The 22,316-nt window shown below is 48.7% G+C and overlaps 1 protein-coding gene and 1 long non-coding RNA gene across 4 annotated transcripts in view; both read right to left on the reverse strand.

Moving 5' to 3' along the window:
- The window catches only part of GRM7 (glutamate metabotropic receptor 7), an 826,769-nt gene that overhangs the window by 21,558 nt on the left and 782,895 nt on the right, over positions 1-22,316 (reverse strand). The window contains exon 12 of one of the 3 annotated variants that reach the window (XR_007913802.2): positions 22,139-22,257. The exons of the other annotated variants lie outside the window; for them this stretch is intronic. The gene's annotated coding sequence lies outside the window, so the exon portion shown is untranslated. Of the gene's footprint in view, positions 1-22,138; positions 22,258-22,316 lie in introns of those variants that run through there. 3 annotated transcript variants of the gene reach the window in all.
- On the reverse strand, positions 1,783-22,271 carry LOC138844154 (uncharacterized). The gene is made up of 3 exons (XR_011379685.1): positions 22,138-22,271; positions 19,813-19,877; positions 1,783-19,229 (listed from the first exon to the last, which is right to left on the reverse strand). It is a non-coding gene; the product is annotated as an uncharacterized lncRNA (long non-coding RNA).

A 22,316-nucleotide genomic window follows, 5' to 3' on the forward strand; every position in this document is an offset into this window, starting at 1 on the left:
TTGAAATCTGAAAAACTTACATTCTGTTAGTATTTATAGTCCTTGTCTGTATTCCCACTAAACTAGGTTCTTGCTGCTTTCTGTTTGTTTAGCTTCTTATTTGGTGAAGCGTTAAGCCTTTTTTACTGTAATGTAAATTTAAAAGGTGTTATCTCAAAAGCTAAAAAAAAAAAAAAGAAAGAAAAAGAGGGAAGGAGGGAACATCATATTCTCTGAGTTTTATCTATGAACTGTATTGATTCTGTGAAAAACAAAATAAAAATTAAAAACCAAAAATTAATAAAAAGAAAGTTGGCAAACTTTATTCCCTCAAAAACCATGGTATAAATCAGAAAAATGCAGGGTGGAAATGAATGGGTTGCCAGCACAACAAAAGTCAGATTGGGAGTTTGAGGAGCAGCCGTCGGTGGCAGGTGCACTATTTTAGTAAGAAGGACATTCTGCATCTCGATTGCTGTAAGGCCTCAAAGGACTCTTCAGAAAGTTCACAGAACGTGTATGTTGTAAACGACTATGCATGGATTCCGACCTTCTTTGTGTCAAAGTACACTGCTGATCCCATTTTCCCATGGACATTTTGGAATCCCTGATAAGTTCTCTCTCATCTGTAAGAAGTCCAGAAAGCGAAGTTTGTTGGAGGGAACAAGTTTGGGCGAATTCATGTTTGGCCTGCCGGAGGTCACAATGCCTTTAGGTTTCAGGTGACCCAAGTGTGTGTCCTCGTGTTTATGTAAAGAACTATGACGGAGAGAGGGAGAGAAGCAGCTTGACCAGTGGGGACATGTCCAGTCACGGGAGAGTGGGCCTGAAGCTTTGTCCCTTGAATGATGGGAAGAAGAGGCGAAACCAGCGCGAACAGGGCTCTGATACTGGAACCTAACACCGGTGAGCCGTTTATGGAGAATTGCCTTAAACCCCACCGAAGCAGTGAATTAATTGGCCCTTTCTCTGCCCTCATTGGGAGGCTTGTCTGTACTCCTAGGAGAGTGTTGTGTTCCTGGCAAGGGGAGGGCTAGGTGCTGCCATCACTTTGGCCGTGAAGAGAAGCTACCTGCTTGGTACCTGTGTTACAAACCCTCTGCCACTTGCCATCAAGGACCAGTTGGAGGGAATGCTACAGACTCCCTCCCCCTTGTTATCAAAGGGCCAGCTAGGTCTAAGCCAACCAATGTTGACTTAAAAACCGGTTAGGTTCCCCACCTGCCATAAAGACCTAGCCACATACTTAAGATAAGCTCATTGTGTACGTCCTGAAACTGTCTTTAAGTTATAACTTACTCGTTCCTGTTTGTAAACCTAGCTTACCTTGCAGCTGTGATTTGTTAATCCCCAGGGGCCTAAGATGGCAGCATGCTCCTCAAAGCTGCCTCAACCTCCTCCCAACGGCCTTGCTAAATTTAGGGTGTAAAAGTAGGGGAAGACGGAGCAGCGGGGCCTGACTCTGAGACACAAGTGTAGTCAGGTCCACAGGTGTAAATCAACTGTGTGCTTTTCTGCCCGAAGGTGTTTGGTTTCTTTGGTCATTGTCCATAACACCCGGGCGTAAGGCTGAGTGTTGTCCACCTGCCGCCTTGCACAGGTGGGAATGAAGCTACCGTGTAGTTCAGAAGTTGCTCGCCAGTATAACCCTGTGGACCAGTGGATTGTGACTGTGTCTGCAGGCTTGGAAAGAAACAGCTGAGTCGCAACTCTGAGAACCCAGCCCACTGTTAGATACCAGAGTTACTCGGCGGGCCACTGCGTCATAGTGATATCTTGGCTGGTGCAACGCGGCTTCCGAGCAGACAGATCCAAGCCCTCGGGTTAGCGTGGGGTGCGTTGGAAGAGCAGAGCCAGTGAGCACCTATCCAGTGGTGCCGTGCACATGAGTCACCTGGGCGTGCTGCTGGGGGATAGATTCCATCTCAGCCCATCTGGGCTGGAGCCTGGGCGTGAGCATTTCTAACTGGCCAGGAGTGAGAGCAGTGGTGCTGCTGTTGGTCTGCCAGTCAAACGTGGCATGTTGCCAGTTCCACAAATCTCCATCCAGGTCAGTTCTGCTCATCACTCTTGGCCTTGTTGGCACACAAAATTCAGAGGAGAATTGGTGCTGTCCACATTATCGATAATAGGAAAGTGGAGACACCCGACGCAGACCAAGGCTGTGTTCCGTGCTTTGGTTCAGATGCCAAAATGCTTGCTCAAGTGTTTCTGTTCCTTACCATAGCTGTGTAACACAGAGTGTGTGCACGTGTCTTCTCCCCAAGCGTGGGTTGGTTCCTAAAGCCTCAGGGACATGGGCAAGCTTTGGGGGTGACAGAGATCTGTAGAGTGCTTTGTTTTCCTGCCTTGTGTGGCTCACTGCTTTCCCTTGGCACTGGAACTCACTGAACAGAATTCACACAAAGGAAAGGCATCCTGGGCGGAGAAAGGTTTCTCTTTGCAAGTCTGCGTCAAGAGGAGTGAAGTCTAAGGCTCCCCCGATCCCTTTCCCGGGAGGAGACACCGTGGCTGTGGGTAGATTTTCGTCATGCTGTTCTTTTTGTCCAGTTTGGCTTCTTCACAAGATAAACACTTCTACTTCCCAGGCATCAGATGAGCAGAGAGCGGAAGGCAGACTCCCACCATGGCTAAGGAAACAGCACCTGTGGCCCTTCCTGCTGATGGCAGTCCTATCAAATGCTGCTTATTTCATAGTTTTAATCATTGATGTATACTTCACATGCATTATTTAAGAACTGTATTTGGCACCATGGCCTGTGAGCTAGGCATCATCTTCCAGTCATTTTTACAGATGAGAAAATTGCAGCTGAGATCCAGGAACTTGGTCATTCAAGGCCACGCAGTCTCGGGCTCCCAGCACAATGCTACACCTGCCCCCAGGTCAACAGCGTAACTCATTAATGGCATCAAGCCTTGTACTTCCTCAGTATCATTTCATGTGATAAGCTTCTTTGTTGGTTGTGGAAGTTGAGGCCAAGGCAGGTGAACTTGCCCAAGGGCTTCCCAGGGAGTTAAACGCAGAGCTGGGGGTACCTTCTGTGTGCCATTCCATCCCCTGTACATCAGCGTGAGTGGGGTGATTGGGGTTCTCTCAGGGTGTTCCTAAGTCTGAGGCCAAGGGTCCGTGGGTACTGTGTGTTCTGCTGTGGTCAGTTGTGTGCCTGGATGTCAGCAGTCACTTCCTGCAAAAGTGTTGGAAAACTCTCCCAGGAGCCTCTCGGGTCTTGACGTGAACCCTCAACTCACGCCGTTTGAGTAGTTTGAGTAGCACGCTACGTACATCTCAGAGTGACTTGTGAGTCGGCACTTTTCAGAGCTGCATCCTTAGAGGGCGTGGATCTCAGAGAAGCACCTGTGAGGGTGATGTGGCACTGCCTGCGATCTACAGGTGAGGCGGGGAGAGAATGGGAACCCCCGGCACAGGAGCCATTCCCCCACTGCCGGTGGCTGCACTGCCAACTGAGCAGGGAGTCTCCCCAGTGCCTCCCATATCCAGGCGGTCAGCTCTGGTGTAGTCTCCCTACACCGTTGTGGGAAGTTGAGTGGCTCCCCTTCCTGATCAGAGTCTGTCCTGAGCACCAGCCCCTTCCTGCAGCTCTAACCTCTTTGCTGTCTCCTGCTCACCTGAGCACTGTGGTCACTGGCCTTGTCCTTGGCCATGATGACCTTGCAGCTGCCTTGGGGTCTTTGAACTTGATCTTAGGCAGGCTCTGCCCTGACTTCCTTGACCCCCGCCCCAGTGGTTTTGCATGGTTTGTGCCTTCTCGCCTTTGTGTCACCTCCTCAGGGATGCATTGTTGAACATAGCCAGTCCCAGCCCCAGTCTGTCTCTGTAGGCTGCCTTGATGGTTTCCTGAAAACAAATCCAAGGTCTGCGTGGGTAAGGGCCTGTCCTAGACATCATGGTACCTGCCACTTGGGAAGTACTGACCGAGGACGAGTGAAGGAAACAGGACGACCCCAGGAGGAGAGTGTGTGAGAGGCAGCTGTGGGGCTCAGGGGGTGGATGGGGGGCACTCTAGTCTCAGGAAGGGACTGCACACAGAGGCTGAGGCCAACACCAGGTCAGCAGGTGAGGAGGGCAGGTGCCAGGCAGAAAGTGGTCTAGTTGAAGGACTCAGCACCAGCACCTTTCAGTGTGAATGAGTACAGGTCAGGACTTTGGTGTCGGGAGGAGATGAGACCCGGGCAGGTGCTTTCAGAATTTCTGTCCCCCACACTGAGGGGCTGAGGTCCTAGTTTATCCCTGGTGGCAGTGTCTGGCACGGTCCCAGGGCCGTGAGTGACAGAACAAGGACTCCTGACGCTCTCAGTGACTCCCAGGGTGGCTGCGCCAGGGAGTGACGGGCTGTACTTTGGGCAGAGCCTTTTGCTGCAGCAAAAATGGGCCCCGTAGGGTTCTCCTGTTCCGTGTTTTTAGTTTGGGATGAGAATGGCATCAGAGTTTTAATGTCAGCATCCTTTGCTTCAGTAGTGAGGCTGATTACAGATATTTTACTTTTGGGGGAAACCTGCTGAAACTCTTAAAAAATGGGAATGTGAGTCAAGATGAGAGCAACAGCACAATCCCTGTGCTATCGAATAAGACAAGTACACTTCATGTGCTGTGCTTCTATATTAAATATTCATGTACAAATGGGAGTAAAAGTATGAACACTTTGGTGCTCATGTTTAATAATATATGAAAAGCATATTATGAAAAAATCATGCATGGATTTCAAATTTTGCACCAAAAAGGCATTCATATGTAAAAATTCATTCCCATGAACTCTCTGCAGATCCCTCTTAAGCCTATAACATACATGTGCATGTGTGCATGTATGTATAAAACTTAGACTTATCAGCACTTAGATTCCAGAGGGTCTCCAGCCACCATGAACCTGGGGATCACCCACAGGTCACGGGGAAGGAAGGAGCTTGGGCCCTGTGCAGATGGGCGTCACAGCGATGGGGTGCGGGGAGTGAAGGGGAGCGCTGGGTGCCCAGGTGCTCCGTCCTCCTACACACATTGAGTGCCTCCACCTGGCAGCTTCCTGTGTCACAAAAGAGTCCCGTCCGCAGTCTAAGTTCCCGCAAACCGACGCGAGGCGTTTGAGACCTTGACAGTGACTGTTTTCCAGGAGACTGAGCACACTGGGCTGCTTCCCGGAAGTGGAGAGATTTCAGACTTGTTTGGAAACCTAGCAGACATGAAGCCCACTCGAGACCCCAGGACGGCAGAGGGTGGGGAGGTTGCTGTGTGTGACGCCGACGGGCAGAGCTCGCTCAGCCACCTCCGCCCTGACCCCTCCCTTTCCTGTAGACAGGTCGAGTGCTCCGTCTGTAAGCTGAGTACCCACAAGTGCATGTACAGACTCACAAGTGGAGAGTTGCACAAGGTGTACATTTGCTGTCATCAGATTGGCAGTTTACTCATTACATGTATGAATAGTTTAGTAAATCAAATTATAAATGATTTAAGGGAAGCCAACCTAGCTGCCCTCTAAGCTGTGCCTCCCTCAGTGCCCCTGGGTCCACAGCTGACTGTGATGGGGGGGTCCTGCCCCTGGGTGCACAGCTGACTGTGATGGGGGGTCCTGCCCCTGGGTGCACAGCTGACTGTGATGGGGGGCGTCCTGCCCGTGGGTCTATAGCAGACTGTGATGGGGGGGCCCTGCCCCTGGGTGCACAGCTGACTGTGATGGGGGGGCCCTGCCCCTGGGTGCACAGCTGACTGTGATGGGGGGGGGGTCCTGCCCCTGGGTCCACAGCTGACTGTGATGGGGGGGCCCTGCCCCTGGGTGCACAGCTGACTGTGATGGGGGGGCCCTGCCCCTGGGTGCACAGCTGACTGTGATGGGTGGGGATCCTGCCCCTGGGTCCACAGCTGACTGTGATGGGGGGTCCTGCCCCTGGGTGCACAGCTGACTGTGATGTGGGGAGTCCTGCCCCTGGGTGCACAGCTGACTGTGATGGGGGGGGCCTGCCCCTGGGTGCACAGCTGACTGTGATTGGGGGGGAGTCCTGCCCCTGGTGCACAGCTGACTGTGATAGGGGGGGTCCTGCCCCTGGTCCACAGCTGACTGTGATGGGGGGGTCCTGCCCCTGGTGCACAGCTGACTGTGATGGGGGGGTCCTGCCCCTGGGTGCACAGCTGACTGTGATGGGGGAGTCCTGCCCCTGGGTGCACAGCTGACTGTGATGGGGGGGGGATCCTCGCCATCACTTTGCCAGCCCTGGAACTGCTCTAGAAGGCTCCGTCCCATCTGCCGCTGCCTCTCTTCCAGGCACCTGCCTTGGCTGTTAGGAAAGAAGGTCCCGGCTCGTTCTGCACACTCTCACCAACTTCCTGCCCACGCCTGTGAAGGGCACAGTATCCTTCCTAGCTCGGTTCCCGACTGTCACTGTATCCCACAGACTCCAAGCTCCCTCCCCGTCGGCTCCTGGTCTCCCTGTCCTTGCTGACCATGCAGGAGGCGTTCCTTTCCCCTGTGTCTGTCCACAACCTCCGCTTGCCAGGCAGCCAGCTGCCCCACCACCTTGCTTGCTCTTTCCCTTGCTTGCTAATGCTCTGTATGTAATACTACTTTTCACTGTGTTCTCTGTATTAACCTGAAATCAACCCAAACTCCATCTCATTATACAGAACAATATTCATAGGCTTAAAATAAAGGAAATAAATCTGTGCAAAACCAAAACCTAGATATGTGTTGTTGGATCTGAAAGTCAAAAAATAAAGAACAAAACAGAGGTTTCCAAGGAAAAGAAAATGGCATAAGAGAAACCGGCACATTGTGTGAAACCCTGTAATTATGAGAAATTAGCCAGCCTGAGTGCCCTGTGAGTTTCCCCATTTGATACGCAGCTAAAAATTCAATTTTCTGAAGCTGGAAAAGTCAATAAAAAGCTTGTTTTATAGAGCAAGGGAAAGAAGGAGAATTGAAACCATTACAGCAGTGTGTTCTGTTGTGCAGTCACAGACGTGGGACTCGTGGACCAGGAGCCCACAGTGCGGGCTGCCACTCGACGGGGAGCTGGGGGAGGAGACAGCATGATGGGAACTCGGAAAGTCTGTGGCCGATGCCAGGGATGAAATTCATTCCTGGGAATGCATTGGAGGCATCTGGCCTACGTGATTCTGGAAATTTCTGGTGACCATGAAGTCTCTGCCATCTGCTAGTGTTTGGCAAATAATATTTTCAATCTGCTGCAAAATGGATAGTTTTAATTACAAAGAATTTTTTTTAAAAAGATGCCAGATCAGTGACCGTGCCAACCTCACATGGTGCTCCTGATAATTGCAGCATCACTTAAGCCTTGTGTCCAGCATCGGTCTCCATGGAAACTGCTAGATGTTGCTGAATGGAGTAGTTAGAACCCAACTGCTACGTAACACGCAGCGGTTACGCTCAAAGGATGATCATCCTGCTGTCGAGTTCCCTTCTAGCTTCTCCTGCAATAAAGGAAGGGAAGCCCCTGGGAGCTGAATGCTGCCCAGTTCCACAGGAACTGAGTTCAGAGAAGGGTGAAGGTGCTAACACGGGGATGGGGCCTGTGTGCAGCTGGTGCACACACTAGATGCCACACCCCCTGTTAATATGCTGGATTTGAGCCCCAGCTCCTCTCCTGACACCAGCTTCCTGCAACCTGGGAGGCCACAGGTCACGGCCTAAGTAAGTAACCTGGATGAGCTCCAGATTGCTGTCCAGTTTGGCCCAGCCTTGGTTGTTGTGGGCATTTTAGAGAGTGAAATAGCAGATGGGAGATCTCTCCCTCTCTGGCTCTCGGTCCCTCTGTTTCTGCCTTTCAGGAAAATATTAAAGTAAATCAATTAAAGCATCTAAAACAGTTCTATTATTAAGCCTGTTTTTGGCAGTCTTTTCAAAGAATGCATTTTCTAAATTGACCAAAAGAAACAGGATTTTTGAAGCTAGCAAGGGACAGGAGAGAGTCTTAGAAGATGTTTTCTATCTTAGAGAATGAAGGGTAATGCTGGGGAAGGTGGGATCTAATCTGAGTGAGTTCACACTGCTCATTAGGAGAAGAGTGGCATATTTCTACAAGCCTGCGTACCCATTTGAATACACTGTTGACTTAACTTGCGCTGGTATGTCCTTGGTATACTGTTCATCAAGAATTGCACCATTCCCCAAAGAAGTCTTAGTTTGGGGAGACTCTGTGCTCTCCTGCTAGCCGGGCAGTGGCAGTGCTTTTTAGGGTGGATGCTGGTCACGCAGGAGGGGATGCAATGAGACTCGAGTTGGATGCCTTGGAGCGGGCGTTCTTAGTTAACAGGAGACGGGGTGAATCACTTGTCAGTCATTAATCTCGCGCACAGAATGGAGCACCACGAAGCGCTCTGAAGACTGAGGCTCACGGAGCCCCCCGTGTTGCAGTGCTCTGTGTGCTGTGAGACCCGGATACTCAGGGTTGGGTGCCCCTGACTCCATGGCATGGCAGGGACTCCGTGCTGATTGCTTCTCCTGGATTCTCTTCTGCGTGCTGCTTCTGTGGCTGATCTTAACCTGTGTCCTTTCCCAGTGGAAAGCTATTGTGAGCATAGCAGCTTTCACTGAGCTCAGGGAGTTCTCCTAGCAACTTGTGAAAAAGGATGGTTTTGGGAAGCCGCCCAGGTTTGCAGTTTGTATGAGAATTGTAGGCGGTAGAAAGTTCATCCGTACTCTATCACCTGCGCTCTTCACACAGGGACGGCAGGTCTTCACCAAGTCCACAGAGAATGCACGTTAGGGAAAAAACACTTAGATTTCAATTTTTTAGCTCCAAAGTAAACATTTTTCGCAGTCAAGTTTCCATGCATTTTTTTCAGTTACTGTCATATACAAACACAGAGCTAGGGGTATCCTTGTAAAGGTCTCAGGACAACTGGCTTTGTGCGTGAGAGAAATTGCCCTCGTTTTCATAGTACACACAAATGATCAGGAGTAAAATCACCTAAATTTGGACGATCTGTCATTGTTCTCATAGTATATCTAGGGGCCATGCCTTAGTGGGTAAAGCCACCGCCTGCAGTACCGGCATCCCATGTGGGTGCCAGTTTGAGTCTAGGCTGTTCCACTTCCGATCCAGCTCTCTGCTATGGCCTGGGAAAGCAATAGAAGATGGCCCAAGTCCTTGGGCCCCTGCACCCACGTGGGTGACCTGGAAGAAGCTCCTGGCTTCAGATCAGTATAGCTCTGGCAGTTGTGGCCATCTGGGAAGTGAAGACCTCTCTCTCTTTGTCTGCCTCTACCTCTCTGGAACTCTACCTTTCAAATAAATAAATAAATCTTTAAAAATAATATATGTAAACCACAGTCATGATTTAGCACACTGAGAAAAAATAGCTTGACCTGGATTAGACATTCTTTCATAATATCAGGTGACATCATAATATGACAACTTTTCAGTAAAGGGGACACTGTTGGTTTCTTTAAATGCAGCTGTTAGCCATTTCTGAAATGCTTTAAAAACACTTTTAAACTGTTTGCTGTCTACCTATACAGAGTTTCTCATGTAGTTTTTAAGTGAAGAATTTGTAGATAGTGAAGAAAGTTGAGAGGAGAAGGGTGGTTCACAGGGTCTGTGGAGGGTGATGGCAGGCATAGACGGGAACAGATCAGTTAACCCCTGCTGCATTGTAGTTGGATGGGAGACAGGAGTTCTGGCATTCTTTCGCACAGTGGGGTGACTGTAGGTAAGGGGGATGTTCTGGGTATTTTTATATAAAGCTGGAGGATTGCGAATGTTTTCACCATCAAGAAAGGATGAGTGTCTGGGAGGAGAGAAATGCTGACCTCGGCTGGAGCATTACACAGTGTGTGTGTGTCCATCGAGACATCATGTGGTGGTTCATAGATTTGTGTGATCCCTCTCGGTATCAGCTAAAAGTGGAAATGGTGAAGAGGTGTTCACAATGAAGTGTTGACCAGGAGCTGTCGTTAGCTCTCCACGCGCATAAACGGCTATGAAACAGCAAGCCCGAGTTTCTGTTCAATATTTTGAAAATACTCAGTTTGGGAGTTTGATACAACTAAAATTATATATTTAATATATTTTTGAAAACATCTGAACTCGGTTACTGTAAGTACACAAAGTTTGTTTCCAGCAAACCTCACGTGAGTGTCTGCGTAGCCTCCGGATGCTAACAACCACTGCAGGGGTCAGTGTAAGCACAGCTGACTCCTCTTAGAAAACTTCCTACAGGGCTTCTTCCCAGTAAGCCTTGGGAGACGGAAAATACTGGGCCAGGAGGAGATGGGCTCCCGGGGCTCAAGGTGTTCAGGCGTTAAGGAAGATCACATTTTGGGAGCAGTATAGCCCTCCTTAAGTTGTTAATTAAATAAAACTAAGATGCCTTCCACCCAGGAGACTCTTAGGTTAGAAGTAGCCTATCCGTCTTTGGACTGAACACCCTGGAGAGAGGCTGCTGATCAGAACAAAAATGTCTCAACGTCCGGTCTTCCCGGGGATCTCTGGAAGGGTCCTCAAGTAGGAACACTGAGTAGGGTCCTTCTCGGGACAGAGCTTGTGTAAGAAACAACTTGATGAGTCCGAACCCCAGAGTTCTGATTCCGGTCGGGGCCAAGGCTCAGGAATGTGCAGTTCTAGGCAGATGCACTGGTTGTGGGGTGGCAGTTGAAGATCTCTGTGTTAGAGCAGTGGTCTCAGCCCCGGCTGCCCTGGGGGCACCTGGGGAGGAAGCTCATCCTCAACCAGTTAGAGAATCCTGGAGGACATGCCCAAGCAGGGGCACTGTTCAAAGTGCCCAGGAATTCCAGCCAGCAGTCAGAGCCGCAGCCACAATGTCACAGCACCCCTGATTCACGGAGTGCTCATCTTGCTATGAGACGCCTTTGTTGAGTTATGTGTACCAGCTTTTCTTAAAAAAAAAAAAAAAATAGTATCTTTATCTCTTGTATTTCTGTGTTTTAAAATGTAACAATGATATTTGAAAAACAAGAATGTTTTTGTACTGAAACTATTTCTAAGATAAGCTGAGCCCTTCCTCCTCCCAATTATTCAAGACCTGACTTGTGTTCGCAATTAGATGAAAATCTGTAGTCTGTAATTAAGATCCGTACGTATGACAGTGTAAATGGGGTTTGGATATTTTCATTATTTATGCTTTTATTCCTTGAGGTGTTTTAAGCCATTATACTTAGAAGAATAGCTTAAAACACCCCGAAGTAGCATTGTAACTTGCTGTATTTTAATGTTTCATGCTGAGAGACGGAACCACCTTCAGGTAACAATAGCCACTGAATTATAGCAAGATTTCACACTCACCATGTAAATTGTGCAATGACTTTGTGAGGTTAGATTGAAGCATTTATGTGTGGCAGACTCACATCTTCCATAGGGATTAGGATTTTTAGTTGGCATGCATAGTACAAGTTGGGCAGAGTCAAAATTTTCCTTCAGGACCCTTTAAATACACCATCTCCCCGAGTGTGGTCCAAAAACCAGCAGTGTGGTCCTCCCTTGGGGGGCCACCAGGGAGGCAGCCTCAGCACATTTTTCAGTTCAGTCCTGTGTTCTAACAAGACCCTTGGGTGATGGTATGGGCATTAACATTTGAGAATGGCTGCCTTACATTATTCATTGATCACAAAGAATGCAAAGAGGATCCAAGTCAGGATTTCTGGAGTCTTTAGCTACTGAAGCCTTGGCCTCTGTGATTAATGAACTTGGATTCTCTTTGCATTTTTGCAAGCCTTCTCTCTCCCCATTAGATGGAGGCCTGGCTCGAGGCTGATCACGGAAAGCAGGAAGAGAAATGTTTTTCCTTGTTTGTCTCCTCTTTTCCACTCTTTCCTTATTTAAAATTTATGTGGCTCAGTGAAGTCACATGGGTCATGTTAGTTACAAATGCATGCATTGAATTTCCCCTGTATTTTCTGAGCTGGCTCAAAAAAAAAAAAGGATGGTCCATCTAGCACGTGCACAGGGCTATACTAGAAGAGGAAAGTCCAGTGGCCAGGAGGAGTAGGCAGTGTCTGCTACCGTATCCAGAACTTAGGGGCTGAACACGTCTACTCGCAGATGGTGCGTGATGAGCAGGCCCGCAGAGTGTGGGTGATGCCGCATCCTGTTGAGCCCAGCGTCTGGCTTCCCAACACAGGCGCGTCCAAAAGCTTGAGGAAAATTGGAATTGAAAGATTTTTTTTTGATGCAAGGAACTTTTTGTGATCCATACACGTGTTTCATAATGTGGATTTCCCGTGAACTCACTGAAGACCCCTCAAAGTTCCAGTGGAGAAATCTGCCATCAGGATTCCGTCATCCAATGGTTTGGGATGAAAAGCAATTTTCCACTGGAAGCTGCATCACCAGTTTAATGACAGTCCCTCCACTTTTACTGAGGTCAGAAGAGATGCGTGAATCAATGGTAACCTGTGTGTTCTGCATGAGCTTCCAGAACCAGGCCTGCAACAGCCAAGGGGACTGGTGGGCACTGCAGAAGAGAAACACCTTCATGGAAGGGCTGGGCTGTTTGCTGGTTCGGTCGCATCATTTTCCTTAGGTGCCAGAGCCGCTCACTCTCCACCAGTTCCAGGCACGTCTCAGAACACCGCCAGCCCCACCGCTGCAGTCCCCAAATATTCTCAACGATTTCATGTTCCCGATTCCTGAGGGAAAGAGGGAACAAAGGCCTCATTTCCACCGCGCTGGTGGCTTTCTGGTTAAAGAGTTTCCTGGCTGCTTGCTCACTCTCCTCTCGAGATTGATCCTGGAGAAGAAAGTGGTTTTGGTTTTTTTTCTCCACTTCTTAAGGGAATGAAGGCAGCACCTATGAACGGAACACTTAGCGGCTGATCCTACGATGTGAATTCCTTCCTTACGTCCTCAGACTGTTTGCATTCAGGCCAGCTGGTCACTGTTCTTAAAACACCACAAGACACTGCTCAGTGTCCTCTTTCCCCAACCAGGCGTGGCAGATGTTTGGGGTTTGATGTCTTTAGATCCCTTTCATTGACGAAGAAATTGTGCTTTTTGCTGACTGTGGTCCCCATACGATGGCCACTGGATAATGTTTATCCTGCGTAATCAGATAGTGCAACTTGCCTCCAAATAAGAGCAGCAAAGCACATAGTAGAGGATATTTATGACTAAATCTATTTACCATTTATGAAGAATATAAAAGCTTAGCGATCCTTTGCAGTGGCAAAGCATAACGCTCGAGGAACCTCCAGTGGTTTAAAATTTCAGCTTCTTAGCAAAATGCCTGATCTAACGAAGTCCTCCACGGTGAGGAACATTTTTAACAAAGCCGTTGAAAACCATTTTCACTGTTACTGTTTGTTCCAACTGCAGTGAAAGCTGAGAGCTGGGTGGTGTTCCTAGGAGAGCTGCTGATGTGAGACGCTTGGGTCATGCGTTTCCAGCCTGCACCCTGCCCCCAGGCTGCTGCCGAGACCACAGTGAGGTGGTTCTTGGGGGCAGGTTTCCACCTGGAATGGAGGAATGTGCACGTCATGGCTGGGATGTGCTTCTACCAAAGGCAGACTGCTTCCCTGTCTGAGCTCGGGAAGGATTGCTAAGATGTTCCGTGGTATGTCTGATCTCCGAAAGTTCTCAGTGATTCTCTCAAATATAGTAGGGCTTCAGTAGGGCTATTAGTTAGTGACTGTTCAACATAACACATCCTGGGACCTTGGCTCGTGCCATTGTCCTTGAACTCAAGAGAACTTGTGTTGATAGAGGAGGCAGCTGAGTGGGAAGATCTTTGTGTTTGAGTAAAGTAGTGTCCGACCTCAAGGACAGGAACCCTGGACCGTGGCTGGCTGTCCAGCCGACTAGGCTCTGCTCGCTTCCTCGGGGATCAGTTAACTTTTCTTAGGCAATCCAGCTCACTCTTTGGAAGAAAACATAAAGTCGGTTAGAAGCTTGTAGCTGCACTGGGTTCAAAATGGCCATGGCAGCCTGGTTACAGAGGGCTAAGAAAATATTTCTCCCCAAGCCTTCACAGTCATGTTGTCAAGAACTTGCTGGACGCCCATAAAGGCAGTAGAAAAGGAGAAGGCTGGTTTGCAAAGCCCTGAATTAGATGATCTAGTCCATGTTCTCAACTTGGCACATGACATGTGGTTCTTAGATTGATTGTAATTATAAAACCTGATTTAAAAACATAAGCTAGATTTTGTTTCATAAAAGTAGCATGTTCACTATAGAATATCGAGTGGACGACTAGATTTTCCTATCTTGGTACAAGGAGCTGCTGTGAAAACCCTTGAGGTGTGAAATTGTGTTGATGCAGAGGTGCAGGAGAACACGTGCAGGCTTTCCATTGTCACGGAGCCTCCGGGAAAGAGTTCTGTCCACGCAGCTTCTCGCACGCTGTGGAACAGGGTTCCCCTTACGTGGTGGCGTGAGGTCCAACACCACAGGGCCTTCCAAGGCTGAGCCGCCCTTCCCCAGTTCACAAGCCTTCGTACTGAAATCAGACTTGGAGCTTTCAGAGCCGGGATTGGCTTTATCCCAGGGGCTGTGGCTGAAACAAGTCCTTCGGGGCAGGATTCTTGCTCTCTGTAGCTCGAGGAGTTGCAGAGTGTGAGCGGATCGTGTCCTGTTCAGAGGCCTCAAGAGTGCCTGTTGCAGCTCTCACAGAGGATACCCCCTCCCCGCCCTGCACCACCACTGCCCCAGCCAGCAACTCTGACCCTGATCTTGTCTCCTTCTCTGCAGTTGTTCAGCCCTACGTGGTACCTTTCTCTCTAGAGGACTCATTCCCATAGCCTTCAGAATGGAATGTGAGGTCATTTTAGGCTGCGTTTTTGATACAGAGGCTTTTCCTTTCTCCAGTCTTACCGTCACACCTAGCCTTGTGATCCTCAGCTCGAAGCAATTTTGCTCCCAGAAGACACTGGGCAATAGCTGGAGAAATTGATGATTTTCTAAATGGTTTTGATGCTTATACCTCCAGGGTAGACGTTTTGCTGGCATCTACCAGGTAGAGGCCAAGCGCGCTAACATTTTGTAGTGCACCGGTTAATCCCTGCAGCAGGGAACTGTCCAGCACCGGACCCCCTGCCACACGGAAGCCCTGCGTCCAGGTGTACTGAGAAATGGACCCGTCTCACACCACAGGTCCCTGTCACCATGGCTAGTCCATTGTTAAGGCCTCTGGGTACAGAGAGCCTGCATTTATCTCCAAAATCCAGTACTTGTTCACTGTGCAATGTTGGGGAAGTTGGCAGTTAACATGTCTGTGCTCAGCTTCCTCGTCTGTAAAATAAGCCCAACGATGTCAATTCCATGAAGTCACAAAGTTAAATATGTTAATGCAAATGAAGTGCCTGGCATGGCGGCTGCTGCATGGGCGCCACCCATGTTCAACCCTGGACAGGACTGTTGCTGCCCCGTTTCATGCACTCGATCTTGAAGTAGGATTGTCTGGCTGCATCCGCGCCCTCTCACCTGCTGCCTCCGTCACTAAGGCGTGGGTGGAACGTGTCCTTGAAATGGCTACTCTCAGTCCTCTTGGCCCATCTCTTGTAGGCGTGAACACATACTGTATGACAAAGAGACGCTTTCTATTCTGCCTCCTTGGGGCTGTGGCTCCCTGCATCTCAGCCTTTTGGAGAGTCCTCCATTTGTCTGCTGGTTGGTTTGCAGTCGTGGTCCACGTTCTTTGTTCCCTAAAATACTCTCAGACAAAAGAAAGAGCAAGGTGTTTGCTTTTCTTTCAGACTGGCTGCAAACTTTAGAGTTACCCACACAGTACTGCTTGTTTGAAAATGAGAACCCTCATTTTACATGGGACGTTTGCAGTGGCTTTGTCAAGTGTGCAGTAATGTGCAAACGCTCAGATTGTTGGTGCTGAGAGGCGAAAGATCTCAGACACACTGCTCTGGACCACAGTCGTTTCCGCCTCCTGGCCCTTGAGAGACACGTAGCATATGTCGCTGTCTAAAGTCAGTAATTCACTCCTTCGTGGCCATCACTCTTCATTCTCCATTCTGAGCAGAGCTCTCTACTCTCTGCAGATAAGGGGACAAGTGGCCACTCATTGCTGCTGATCACCGGTGGGTGCAGGAAAGGGAGATATTTTTTCCAGACAGCACTGTAAATCTACATCTTCTGTAATGAAAGCTGGTGGTTGTTGTGGTTGGACTCTCCTTGGCTCCAGATGAACTTGTCAGTTCAAAGATATTGCAGCTCCTTAATGAAGAGACGCCAGGGCATCATGAGGTCGGGAATGAGTTCTGAACCACTTCTGTCTCTAAAGCCTTGGGTGATTTTCCTCAGCTTCTAGGGCCATAGTTTGTACGTTGACAAATGAGGGTGATGTGCCTGCCTCGGTGAGATGCCCTGTAGTTGAAATGAGGTGTAATGCGTGCAAGTAAATAATGAAGCACAAGGATACAATGTTGCAGAAGGGCAGGTTGATTGTAACAGCTAATTGGTGATGCGGTTTTAAAATAATTAGATTCTGTCTTTTTTCTTTTTTTATTTCTGGGCTGTAGTGTCATTGACACTGCCTTATTGCCACGATTCATCAGTACAACCGTTATTTTTCCTTAAGAGAAATGAATAGCTTGCATGCAAGTTGACAGGATGAAGGAATCATCCGTTCTCCCTCCCTCTGCCCTTATCTCGCCATCATGTTGCCTGAGTTCTGCCTGGTGTGAGCACTCGCCATCCGGGCCCAGGTGTCCCCTAGCTGTAGCCTGCCCAGCTGGACTGGTAGAGCAGGGCTGGCCTTTGTGTCTTACTCTGGCTCATATTCCTAGCTTCCCAGGCTTCTTTTGCCAGAAGAGTTCATCTGGTGTCCAGTGATGACTGACAGCAGGGCCTCCTCTACCTGGCGCCTGTCACTTCTGATGGTTCATGACTGACGTAAAACTTGGGCTTGCCAGTAACAATGGCCAGGTCCCACTCTTTGCTAGGATTTTTGCCTCACTCTGAAATACAATCCAAATGCCCAGCAGACAATGATGCACGAGACAAACAAGAGCCATCGGCATGGCTCTTGAGGGAAGGGATTGGGCCTTTCCCCAGCAGATGGGCTGATCACAGGCAAAGCATGCCTGGGCATGCCCTGTTTCAGGTTGGGTGGAGGACTGTGTTCATATGGTTGAGGGTTGAGCTTCATTTTTCTGCTGCCGACACACATGAATATCTGTAGCATACAGGGTTCTACTGCAAGGTGGGGGACCCAATCCTTTTCCAGAATTGTGTGCAGGGTCAAAGCGATAAAGGCAGGGCCTTGTAAACAACTGGACAGAAAACTATTTCTGGCAAATGTTTTTCTCTTGTTAATTCACGACATGCAATGCATACTGTTTGGTGCACACCGCATTTTAGGAAACATGCACAAAGAAATGGGTACCCATGTTCCCAGAGAGAGCCTGTAGCTTCTTGGAGGAGGCTGAGGACAGATGGCACGTCTTCTGGGAAGGAGGTGCTTTTCCTGCTTTGACTTGGTCCAAGCTGTATTTCAGCTCTGTCAAGTGGGACTCTCTGTGATGATGGGAAGCTTCTGCCTCTTGTCTGTTGGGTGCGGTGGGTACAGCTGTGAGGTTGCTTCCAAAATTCATGGAAAGGGGAATTGAAACATAGATACTGCTGCAAAAGTAATTTTCACATCCATGCACAGTCTTTTCATAACGCATCTTCTCCATGAAGGTTTGATGTGCCCTCATACGTTTGCCCATTAAACACTTGAAGTGTGGCAGGTGCTACTGAGGAGCAAACCGTTGAGTTTCCTGGAACTGCAATTCGTTTAAACTGAGATAGCCATATGTGGCTCATGGCTGTTTGTGGACTGACAGCTGCAGCTCACTTGGTGACAGTGATAAGAGGAGGAGATCTAACAAATTATTTAGCATCAGATTATATCCCAAGATTGGTATTCAACATTTTATATGTATTAACTCAATTAATCCAAATGCCTCTCCAATGATAGGGTTACGTAATGTTATGCCTAGTTTGCAGATGAGGTATAAGAAACACTCCTACACATTAATCTAGACCACAGATCTGTTGGCTTTGGCTTCCAGGAGTCCACACTTCAGCATTACCCGTCTTCACCTGGGTGCTGTGTGGTCTCTCCACAAGATCGTGGCTAACTTGTTCAGAGCAGTGGTTGAAGAAGATTATGTCCACCATTTTCACTATTTGATTTGGGCAGAAAAGCATAGAAACCAGAATTGAAGATTCACACACAGTAATCTTTCAGGAGAGATGAGGACTGTGTCATTGCAATGTTGTTCTACTGTACTCAGTAGAATGCATGTGTCAGGGTACCTCCACTCACAGCACCTACAAAATGCACTTTGGCCCACATAGTATAGGAAAAGGAAATACTGACCTAGCTCAGTGTTGGCGTTACCCTGGAGACGTGGCCTTCAGTAAAGATGGCACTGGGTTGTCCTGCCCCAGCCAGCAAGCCCAGCAGGAGGCCTCCTCTCCAGTCTGCAACACGAGCCTGTGGAGTCTCTTGGAAAGACCTTGAGCTAGCTTCTCGCAGAGCCAGCAGACAGCTCAAGGTGACTCCAGGGGCGTGGTGCTCGTTGCCACTTGTGAGATGAACCCAAATAACTTTTCCAAAATACACAATTTTGATGTCCTGGAAAGCACTTGAAAGTGATTGCCAGCACATCAATAGCACGTGAGTATTAGGCAAAACTAAAAAAAGAAAAGAAAAAGTTTTTCAAACCTGATGTACATCAAAATAATGGAGGAAGCATCCCTAACACAGGTGACCTTTTGGTGAGCAGTAGGTTGGGGGGACCAAAGCAAACAATTTTAAATTAGACTAGCACAGCTATTAAGATGTGTTACAGAAGATCAGAAGATTTTCTCCTGGTAAATTTTCTGCCATAGATAGGATTTTTAGAACTGGTCCTTTGCATTCCCGTAAATGCCTGAGTGCTAATATATAACCCTGCTTTAATAGAAACATCACTGTGATGGTGACCACGTTTGATATCTTGACTTCTAACATCAGGAAGTAAGTTCTCTGTTACGAAATTAAATGAAATGTCAGTGTGTTCGAATGAGGTCTTCCAGAGAGCTTGTTTGATAGTGCAGTGAAATGCTGGCTTTAAGGCATCATTGTTCCAAAAATGGTCAATACTTAATAGGTTGAAGACAAGATAGGAGACATATGGGGGTTTCAGTGTGGAAATCCTGCCGGTGTTTCCAGACACAGAGCAGTTGCACGTAGATGTCTTGACACTCTCAAACTTTATTGTTTATGGTACACAAGGGGAATGGGTACAGAGAGCAAATGGTAGAGAGGTCGGAATCTCCAGAGGTCCTTCCTGGAAGAAACAGAGACAGGAAAACCGTGTTAATCCAAGGTGACATAGTAACGGTATGAACTTGTGAGCGCTGCTGTGCCCAGCTCTGTTCTAGATGCTTTACCTTTCCTCGGCCCTCACCACTAGCACATGAGTTGTATTTCCCAGATCAGGAGACCGAGGCACAGAGAGATAGTCTTTTCCAAGGAGTCAGGGTTTTCTTGCTGGGCACACACGACAGACTCACATGCTGATCCCTTGTTTCACCCCCCTTTTCTATAAAGGGGAATAGGGTAGGTACCCTCAAGGATGCTGCTCTTCTTGCTCACTTGACCCGAAGAGACCAAGGAGCCAGTGCACTGTAAAGACTGGCTTTGTGCTCCGTGGCATCCACAGCTTCCGTAAATAATTCCCTTGTGCCTGGTCTCAAGACCTGTCTGTTGGCACTTCTGTTATTTTGGAGAATTGAGAGGACAGAGCTCTCACTGGACCGTGATGATGAACGTCATGCAGGCTAGACAGGGTCTCTCACTGCCTGAGTTCATTGCTGGGCTACGTAGCACAGCTTCCTTAGGACACTTGAAGAAGGTAGGAAGACACTTGCCTTCGACTGTGGGATCCGGGGGCCACGTCCAAGTGCAGATGACACGTTGCTGTCACCCCTTTTACCTAAAGAGAAACAACAGCTCGAGTCTCGGTCTGGACTTGGGCAAACCACAGGACAAAATGCACATGAAATCTGCGAGCATGGCATGGAATGAGGTCCCTAGAGCAAGCGCCCTGGATTTTTCCTGCTAATCCTCAGAGGCCAGCTTCACCAAGGTTTCAGCTCAGCCTGATGCTAATAACCCAGGTGGTCGCTTTCTTTACAAAGCTCCACTGTGGCAAAAGCAGAGAAGGAGTCGGTGACGAAGCTGGGGTGGGGGCTAGTTGGCTCTTTTCCCGTTAGTTCTGGAAATCGCGAGTTTTTAACAGTAGAGATCCTCTTCCAAGCCTGATTACTTTTGCTCTTGTCCCCACGCCAAGTTCCACCGTCTTCAGCAGAGATGGAGGCTGCGTGTGCCGAGACCCATGACCAACCCTGAGCACACTGCGCCCATCTGAGCATTGCCTGTAGACCTCATATGTGCTCTTCAGTGTATTTCAGTGAATTCTCAAAGTTAGACCTTTCTACCTCTGAAATGCCATGCCCATTTTATAAAAATCAGAAGTAAATGGTTCTGATTGATTTGAGAGGCAGAGTCGGTGGGGTATATGTGCTCGAGAGCTCTCTGTGCCATGCACTGGGTCAAACCCAGATGCTGGCACCCGCCAGAGCCGGGCTAAGCAAACACCTGGAATGAGGAATTCAATCTGGGTCTCCCAAATGTCAGGAACCCAACTGTCTCTCAGGTGATGCATTAGCAGGAAGCCGATAACACAACTGGAGCTGGGCCCTATGCTCTGTCGCTCTGAAATGACTTGTGGATGTGTCATGCAGCTTCTTCAATGCTCGCTGCCCAATGCCTGCAGCAGGACCCTGTTTTTGGAAGCAGGGACAGCGGCACTTAATTTTTCAGATCGCCACAAGAATCCAACAGGGAGTGAAATTACGTCAAGTGGTTGTAGTGCTTGCAAGACCACAGAGAACAAATGGAGGGTCCACCTTATTCCATAGTGGCCCTGCAGTCAGATTGAGATTTTTGCTTAGAAGCCTTGGGGGGGAAGAGGGCTTCCAAACCTTCACTAAGTTCAAGTCCTTTAGAAGCGACTGCTGAGAACAGTAAATGCTGATGGGATATATGATGGTCTGTCCTGCGAGGTTTGGGAGCAGGGTCCCTGAGCACAGGACCTGAGTAACTGCTTTGGCCACTCACTGGTGTGTGCTACTAGGAGGACGCTTCACACACAGCTGCAAGGCTTTGTTTCCTTGTGTGCTGGCTGAGTGGATGAACACCCACATCCAGGGGTCCTTGAGTACTGCCCAGGCTCTGCAGCAGTGGAGACCCTAGCTTGCAACTGTTCTCATCGTCACTGATATCATTGTTGCTATTATTACTTAACTGCTACATAGTTCCCTTCTGGGCCATAAGAATCGAGGTAAATGAGCGCCATCCTCAATGGCAGTTCCTTGTTTGGTAGATTGGAGAAATACTGGGCTTGAAAGTATCAGTGAAGATTTCTCAGAGGTTTTGCGAATTGATTTTGCTGTATCCTGGCCTCGAAAGGAAACCAAATTTGTTTTTACAAGGACGAATTAAGGGCCTCTGATTCACTTAGTCAGTACTCCATTGTTCACAATGAACCCCAGAACTATGATTTGTAGTTAAACTCTCCTAAGCTTGCCAGCTAGCGTGCCTGTCGAAGTTGATTACATGGAGTGGCTCGTATATCAGGTGCTGTGAGTCTCTCTGTCCCACAGCAGCCTTGCTGAGTGACAGATAGCTTTCTCTGTCGATTTCTCCAAGCTGAAAGTCTTGTAATGACCCATCAAAAGACTGCAGTGACTCATCTCAGAACCAGGGCTTGTAACTAGAGAACAGATTCCACAACTCCACTGCCAACCGAGATGTCATCCCTTCCAGCTCTGATGGTTCATGGTAGATGAAAATGCAACCACCAAAAAAGGAGGAAGGAAAGTGAATTAAAAGAAAACGTAGAGAGCTGAGCAGGGGCTGCTGATAAGGCTTCCTTCTGTCTCCTCACGCAGGCACAGCCTTTGCAAGGGAGGGCTTTCTCCGAGCGGACTTGGAGGCTCCACAGTAACACGTCTAGGGAAGGTGGCTTCTGTGTAACAGGAGGGGAAGATGACTCCCCCCTCCCCATCACAGGGACTGACAGACAACCCCGGAGGGGCAGGGAAAGCCTTCCAGGCCACTTTGCCTTAGTTTGGGCCGAGGAACAAGACAGCAAGCAGAAGGTCATCTGCAGTGTGTGGGATTCCACTTACAGAGAGCGAGGCTGCGGCTTCGTGCCCTGTTCTCCCGCGACCTGGCCCGCTCAGTAAGAGCAGGCTTTTCTGCTGTTGCCTCCGTGCTTCTCCTGCAGGCCAGGATCCTCGGGGGTCACGCTGAAGGAGGGCAGAGGAAGAAAGGGAATTCAAAACCAATCTTCAAGTTGAAAAGGAAA

Source organism: Oryctolagus cuniculus, chromosome 10 (genome assembly GCF_964237555.1).
Source record: "Oryctolagus cuniculus chromosome 10, mOryCun1.1, whole genome shotgun sequence".
NCBI classification, from domain to species: domain Eukaryota; kingdom Metazoa; phylum Chordata; class Mammalia; order Lagomorpha; family Leporidae; genus Oryctolagus; species Oryctolagus cuniculus.